Raw genomic sequence first — 8,368 nt, forward strand, 5'->3', positions numbered from 1 at the left:
TGCCTGGTTGACATTTCAATAGGAGTCTGGTAGTATTCTTTGTTATTATTATCCAGGAGTACAGTTATACCTTAGCTCCCAGAGGGCAACGTTGCATGTAAATGCCTCTGTGAATTGCAAGGGCCTTTGGATCTCAGTAAAAGCCCTTGAAGGAGACCCTGCTGGATACTGAATGGATGTCAGTAAAATTTCTCTAGTCTGGAGTCTCTCTTCAGATATGGACTCTCCTCCCCTTTCATTTCTCCCTTCCCTCCCCCTTCCTTTCCACTGAGCTGGTCCTTCTCACAAGGCTTAAGAACAGCAATATCCAGCACTTTCTGAATGTTCAGTTCCAAACCTCTAAAGGAAGGAATATTGACCTGAACGAAACAGTGAACAAAGTAACCTGAAATTAGGGAATATTTTCACATGCTTGAATTTTCAGTGCAATAAAACCAGTGCTGCCAGAAGGAATCCCAGAAGCGGTGAGTCAGATAACAGATGTACGACTGTGGTGGGAGGGAAATGGTCTCTACTTTGTTTTACATCCCCCCCCGCTTTGTAAAGGCAGATGAAATTACTTTCCAGTCATACCACTGCAAAAACAAACATGGAGTTTAAAGGTTATTTCCTTTGTGTGTTTCTGAGAGATGTTATTTTTGAATCTGAAAGGGGAAGGATGACTTTTTGTCAATGATTAAATTCTACTATGAAAACTTTTACAGTATCACCTGAGGTGGCAGATCTGCTATGTTGTTTATTGATATATTCCACTTGCTTGTGTTAATTTAAGCAAAACTTACCAAAAAAAATTGCTGTTTTTTCACACCCGTTACAATTGCAACCTTGTCATGGTTAGGCTAAGTTAAGGGCACAGTTTGACAAACACCTCTTCTAAGTAAGCAAAACTTACGCAACCTGTTCCTTACCCTTTCCTTGTTCATTCCTGCCTTCGTGGGACCCTTTTTCTTTTAACATTGTTCACGTATCTGCACCAGGGAACCAGACCACAGTACTAGTCTGAGTTAAAAATAAATGTGTTTTATGAGGACTATTTCTAATTGAAATCAGTTTCCTGATTCAATTTAACATGGGGCTACACAAAAAAACCTGCACTGGCACAATTCAGGGACAGTGTGAAGGGGAAGAGGGGAGGAATGTGTGGTGGGGAATGCATAAGTAGGAACTTCTACCAAAAAATAGTTTGTCAAACTATGTCCTGAAAGACTTTACATTCTTCCAAGCCAGAACCACCTCTTTGCTTTGTGTTCAGATAGCACCTTGCGCAAATGGATCACAGTCACAGAACTCTCAGGACTCTCAGAGCTATTGTAATACCAAAAAATAATAAGCGTTCCTACAGACTGACACAATTAACCAAATTCCACTTGCAGATCTTCATTGTTGGCAACTCGTGCAGCATTTTATGTAGCTGAAGTTGGAGACTAGTTCTATTCCTGAGTTCTGTCTCCAGCTCTAATGAGGAATAACTCTGAATAACTCTGGCATTCAGCTAACCTACCAATAAAAGAATTACTTTCCTCACAGAGCTTTTTATATTTAACTAGATTTTTTTAATGAGCTTTGACATTCTCAGATGAAAAGAATAATGTGTACAATGTATTATTATAGCAAAAACTGTATGACAGATCCCTACATATTTTCCTCTTGTTTCACCTTTTGTCACTATACTCCTACACAAGACTCAAGACACACTGCAAATGTTTGAATAATGCCATCTTGAAACTACAGAACTGTAAATAACGTACTCACTCTTCACTGAGCAATGTTGCCTGTGTTTATTTTAATCTGATATTTTCTGGATAGAAACAGAGGTTACTCCCCCTGAGAGTTCAAATATCGATAGTGCTCTACGTAACAAGGGAAGTTTTTAATGATTCCCACAAAAACAGCTGCCACTTGGTAACAAGACAATGGATGGAATACACATAGTGTAAAATTTTAGTCTCTACTGTTATTCCTGAGGGACCAAATCTTGAAGTGTTACTCAACTTTGTTTAGGATTCAGCAAGAGTTTTCCTGTTGTAGGACTGAGGAGATGATAAATAAGACTTTCAGGAATTGGCCAGAGTTAAAATCCTGGAAAGCAAATGTTCATAAATTCTCTTTGTAGAAAAGTTGGCTCCCTCTTAATATTCCCGTGAGTGGAGAAGAGGGAGAGGATCACCTGAAAGTATTCTTGCAGGAGAACCCACAAAAGAACAAAGTATAGTTTTTCCTAGTCCTCAACAGTGCTCTACCCCTACTGCGTAGTTATCCTAAAACTTAAATTCAGCATTCATATAAATTTATAATACTGTAACTTCCATGATTTTTTATCCGTATCTATTGTGTCTCATTAGAAGGACTCTATCTAGCACTAGAGCTTCTGCCCTAGCTGTGAGGAAATTATAGCTTTTCTTCAGACAGACCACCACTGAACGAAATCGACGACCTGCAGCTACTTCCCCTGTGAATTATTTCAGGGCCTTCTACATAAAAATTTGGTTGGCACAGCTATTCCAGAATAACTCCCAGTATAAATACTGCAGCATTCCAGTTTGAAAGTGTCTGTATTTGTGATTGATCGTTCTACCTAGGAATACTTCTTGTAAGTGGCAAGTTTTTCCAGCAACTTCTGTTTAGAGCTTTCATTACGCAGGAGTGTATGTAGTAAAATAAAGGCTCAAACGTAAAAACAAAGCCAACCACAACATATTATTTAATCACTAGATGATTCCAAATAAACATCTTGGTTTCAGACATTTTCTGTGAAACTGTAGTTGTATTAAGCTTGGTTGAAGTCTTCCACTGCCTCAGTGCAGGATGGATTGGCTCCAGTACTGTCCTGCAAAACTAATAATTGTGTATCCCTATGAGTAGGCTTTGAACATCCACTGGTGTGACAGCATCAATGAAATCTAAATATCTGCCCTTGTAACACCCTGCAGGTGTTGCAGATAGTGAAGAGACACATTTGCATATGCCAATACATGTTTCCAAACAAAACTTTTGTACATTTCAGATCCCATCTTGGACTGTGAACTCCTCAGGCAAGAGGAGATGGATATTCACATCTGGAAGTGGTAGTAGCACATCTAGACAAGTTGATATTTAAACATTTTTGCTTTTAGAAACTGCAATTCAGTAGCGCTGGATTTATAACAGCATCTATGTATGTGTCTGTTGGCACAGTCGATCGGTAGTTAACAGCCACAGGGCTCCATCTAAGCCAAGGAACAGGACAACATCAACGTCTGAGATATAAAATCTGAATGAAAGTCAAGAAGGGCAGGAAACTCCTCCGATCAAATGTCTCTTTCGGCAGGGACTCTTAATTTCACAATGCAGAATGTAACTTCAAGAGAATTTTCCAGTAAACAACTTCCCCTAATATTTTGGAAGGCACAGATCAGTTCAGCTCCCTACAAAATTCACAACTGTACACCTTACATGAAAAATATGAGGAAAACATTAAGCACCCACATATCTGGAAAGCTTATGTCTCATGTTCAGAAGTGTCTTAGATTTCATTGACTTTGAATTTCATTTAAGATTTTTAAGAATATTTTGACTGCCTCTTTGTCTCTAGTATCTGGGAATGAGCACAAGTGTTACATGACCATCCAGCTCTTCATAGATTACAAGGAAGTGCTCTGGTAAGTTAAAAATGTTGGTATAGGAAAAAATAAAAATCAGGTTTAGCAACTATGTCTAATGGGAACTTTACAAAAAATAAATAAAAAAAAATCCAAATAGAATCACTGGATTTATTCAGCTACATACTATTAGCCACTCCCTGTCGTCTGTGTTACTGAACCGCCATCCTGCTTCAAAAGCAGTTACCAGCCCAGAAATATTTTCATCCGAGGGTTTAAACTGCAACAACTGTGAGGACACGTGGAAGATTCTTCCGTCATTATCTAACCATTCAGTTCTAACGTGAGTGCTCAACTGGGAAGGTCTGTGACTAGTGGAGATGGATAAACAGTTGGAGGGGAGGTATTTGACTGTTTAATGTATGTGCCAAACTGTCTTTCTAGGGTCATGGAGACTCGGCAATTCCTGGGGGCTGTCAAACTGATTACACGCAGCAAACCAGCCGGTGTGCCTCTGCCTGCTGCTTAGAGTAAGCACTGATATGCCAGTCAGACTTTACTATCAAGTACAAGCTTATGTGTGCTTGAGATGTTGTGCAGCCTTCAACTCCCTGGTGTACTCAGTAACTTGAAAGCTTTAATATACTCTAACAAATTTTGTCTTGCACTCCAAGGGGGAATCATTGTTCCTACTACAGAGCCCAAGTCTGCAAGTTCTTTGTGGAAGACCAGGCTCCCAGCATAGATGTACAATTGTTAAGCAGTTGGTTGCATTTCAGCAGTGGTAAAATGATCCTTGTTTTATATTTCTCTACAATAATGTCTGTAAAGGCTGTGAGATTCTTTGGGATGGAAGGCTATAAAAACGTAAGTTGCTTAGGGACATGGTTTAGTGGGTGGTGGTGTTGGGTTGACGGTTGGACTCGATGATCTTGGAGGTCTTTTCCAACCTTAATGATTCTATTCTATTCTATTCTATTATTTATATTGACTTGCATGATTTTATGTATGCCCATTTTGCATTGCAGAAATACTTGGAAGTGTACTCTTCTTTCTTTTTCACACATCATTACATTGTATTTGAGAGGATTTAGCACATTTTCTGATTTCACTTCCCAAATCAGGGGCTCGTGTTTAAAATTTATAGCTGACTTGACATTCCAGAAACTAAGCGTGATTACCAATTATGTCTCTGTCTTGTAGTAACATACCTAAGGAAAGAAATATTGGGAGATCTGAACTTTTACATCAAGGAGCAAATATGAGATTATCTTTACGAAGAAGCTCTGTTTATTCAATTCTTGAGAAAAACATGCAGTTACTGCTACCCTCTATGTAAACTGTAAGGCCATTAATCATTATCAGCTGCTGCCAAACCCCCCATATATCCAAATATACATAAAGGAAAGCTAACACAATTTTCTTCATTCATCTGACAAAGTCATTGCCATCCGGAAGATGGCAATGATCTAACTCCCTTATTTGTCAACAGCAGAGTACTCATGCACTGAGTTTGAAAGATGCCACATATAGTTTTGCAACTTGAACTGTGCCATGGGAAGTTCAAACAAAAGCAGGAATACTAACTGTAATACGGAGGGAAAAGAGCTATTTGTGATATAGGCAGCATAGCTACTTGGACAGTATAGTTCAGGAAAAAATGTTACTGTTCTATTATATGTGATGTAATCAGAGCTGAGAAAGGTCTTACGAGAAGATGAGAGGAGGACATCATCTTCTCTAAATACATTCACCCCCCCTATATCATAGCATTGTAACTACATTTCAACCCCTCAACAGTTACTCAAGGACTAAAACTGCCTTAGAGGTTAGCTACAGATAGTGAAAAGCATTAGAAAGAAGTGAAGGCAGGTAACTGAATATTTATCAATTAAATCTCTAAGTATTTATTATTTTTGTTATAGTAGCAGAGATATTAAACACGGTTACATATTAGTTCTAAGCATCACGTCATTTCTGAAAATCTTGTGTAACAGCAGGTAACTTATGTAACAACAAGGCTTTATACAATCTAGATACCATTTTCCTTCCTTTCTAATGAAACTACATGGGGTTTGGGGTACCTACTCAAAGGAACAGTTTCAGACAGAGTTGAGAGTTGTGCTGCTACTCGCTTCTTCACAAATATTTGAGTCATGTTCCTCCTGGGCGTACATGTTAACAATGCAGCAAGAACAAACAGTAAATCAATTCAGCTGCAAAAGCCGCTGGAGGTGCTCTGCTTTCATCCTTCCTAGGGCTCAACAACTATTCTAACTCAGTGGCTTACTTTTACTACTTCATTTCTCTCTAAAGCAAGGAGGAGAGTGCAGAGAGGGCATCACTCTGTGGATTGTTGTCAAAGTCTTTGAGCCAAGCTCCAGAAGCATGTAAGCACCTGTTGTTTTGAGACCTTTTATGAAACATACCCAGAAGTTAGACTGCAGTTGAACTGTGTAAGTGAGGCTCTCTTTTGAAAAGCAGAAAATACAGGCTGTTAAAGCAATTGTACCTGGTCAGTTGGAGTGAAAGGATGTATAATTGGAGAAGAAGTATTGATGTTAACATAACTTTTCTAACAGGAAGAGAACTGAGGAAGAGTTAAGACAAAAGGTTTATTAGGAAGCTGGGAACAGCACAATACCAGCACTAAATTGAAGAAAGCAAGCAAAAAAAGGGAAGTAACTACGTGAAAGAACACTACTTCCTCAAAAAAAAATTGAACTCTGCTTTCTCTTTTCACATGAAAGCATAGGGTTGTATTTTGTGTCTCAAAATTACTTAAAAAGTGTTTCTATTAATATTAATATATATAATTAATATATACTCTCTTTTCTTGTATAATAGCTAGTTTTAAGGTAGGATAAACAGATCGTGGAAATGTTTTTAAGAGTACAGCAGTTAAAATTCACGATTACTTGACTTCAAATGCATCAGCAGAACACCTTAATCATGTACCTCAGGAATACCTAGTAATTTATAGACTAAACAAGGGATTCCAGTAGGGAGCAGGCAGATGCCGTTTGGATCATCATGTTCCTGCTTGGAACTGGCTTTCAAACATATGGCCCATATTTTCAAATTGTGGACCTTTAAAGGCTAATCTAGAGAAAGACAATATAATAGCAAATTACAGGTGAGAAAAAGAGGAAAAAAAAACCCCAAGCAGCTACAACTGCATAGTAAAGACACTCAAGGGAAACAGAAGGAAGAAAACCAAACTACACACATGAGCTTACCTTGCCTGAATGTGAAGATATCTGTATTAATTGATCTTGGGAGTTGCAGACAGAGCATGAGAGAAGTTCTCTCACTGTGATGGGCTTCAGGAAGGCCTTAAAACATCCCTCTTGGAAAGGATTTTATAATCTTGCATTTATAAAGTTGCAATGTTTTGCTTACCTTTTGTGCCCAGCAGTTAAGAGGGCTCATTACTGTACATGAAAGCAGAGGACTAACGGATGGCACCTCCTCTCGCCTGCTGTTTGCACAGGGAAGCACAATACAAATTGTGGACATGCCACAGTTGTGGGTGGCAATGGAGGCAAGGACATAGCTGGTGGGAAGTGACAGCTGGGAATACAAAAGAAAAAGCAATTGGGATTTGGAAGCAACAGGTGGGAGCAGGAATCAGAAAACTATAGTAAGACCTCTGAGGAGGCAGGAACTAATCCAGGCCTTGTTGAATAAGTCCATTGGAAGGGCAACTTGAAGAGGAAACAAAAAAGGAAACAAGCAGGGAGAATATGATAATATTGTGTGACTGGAAAGCAAACACAAAAGGCAAGTTCCTACTTCATCAAAGCCGTACTTCTTAGCCTGATCTATATCGTAATACTCATCTGTGAATGACGTACTGTGTATTTTAATAGAAAAGAATGGCTTGGCTGTTACTTTAAGAGCAAAACAGTTAGCTGTAGCTGTGAAGCTGCAATGAGCTCTTCCATGACAGGTGGACAGGAAAGGGACAAAAAGGGTTATTTAAAGTCTGCTTGCTCTTGCTGCAGTGGCAGGTGTGCTGGCAGACGGCTGGGCTCGATGACCTTATAGAGTTGTGCTCCCACATTAACCGAGTGGGCTGGATGTGACTGACAGGGCCTCTGTGCCCTTAGAATGTTAACATCTTAAGTCATTGCTTTGGGTCATGTTCCAGCTAAGGGAGGCAGTGCAGCGAGACGGGGGTTGCCATGTCCCCTGAGCAAGGCAGGGTGGAAATGGGACCTCACCTCACGCAGCCTCTCCAAGCACAAGAGGTGCTGGGACTGGTCCAGAGGGGCCACCTCAGGCAGTGGGACGACTCGGACAGCAGCCGTTTTGGGATCATTTGGGGATCAGTGGTCCCAAATGTCACCCCCCCGCCCCCTTTCCCCAGGAGGACCTTGGCCACCCCCACGCGAGGAGAGGGATCGACCCTGTCACCGACCGCGTCTCCATACAGGGCGGGAGCGGCCGTGAGGTGACGCGGAAGCCTCGAGCGCGGCACCGACAGCGAGGGCGCGCGGCCACGTGCGGCGGGCAACGGCCGCGGCGCGCGCACGCATGCGCGCCCCCCACACGCACACCTGCGCGCGCCACCGCCCCACTCCCCCCCCCCCCCCCCCCCCCCCCCCCGTCTCCCGCCTCTCGCGCCGTCCTCTGTGTCTCCGCGCCGAGGCCCGCCCCCCGCTCCCTCCGAGGGCGCAAGGCGCGGCCAATGGGCGCCCAGCGTGGGGCGGCCGGCGGGGGCGGGGCTGGCGAGGGGCCTCTCTGCGGCTGCGCGCGGGCCGCCCGCGGCGAGGAGGCGGTGTCGG

Source organism: Aptenodytes patagonicus, chromosome 18, assembly GCF_965638725.1.
Source record: "Aptenodytes patagonicus chromosome 18, bAptPat1.pri.cur, whole genome shotgun sequence".
Classification (NCBI taxonomy): Eukaryota; Metazoa; Chordata; class Aves; order Sphenisciformes; family Spheniscidae; genus Aptenodytes; species Aptenodytes patagonicus.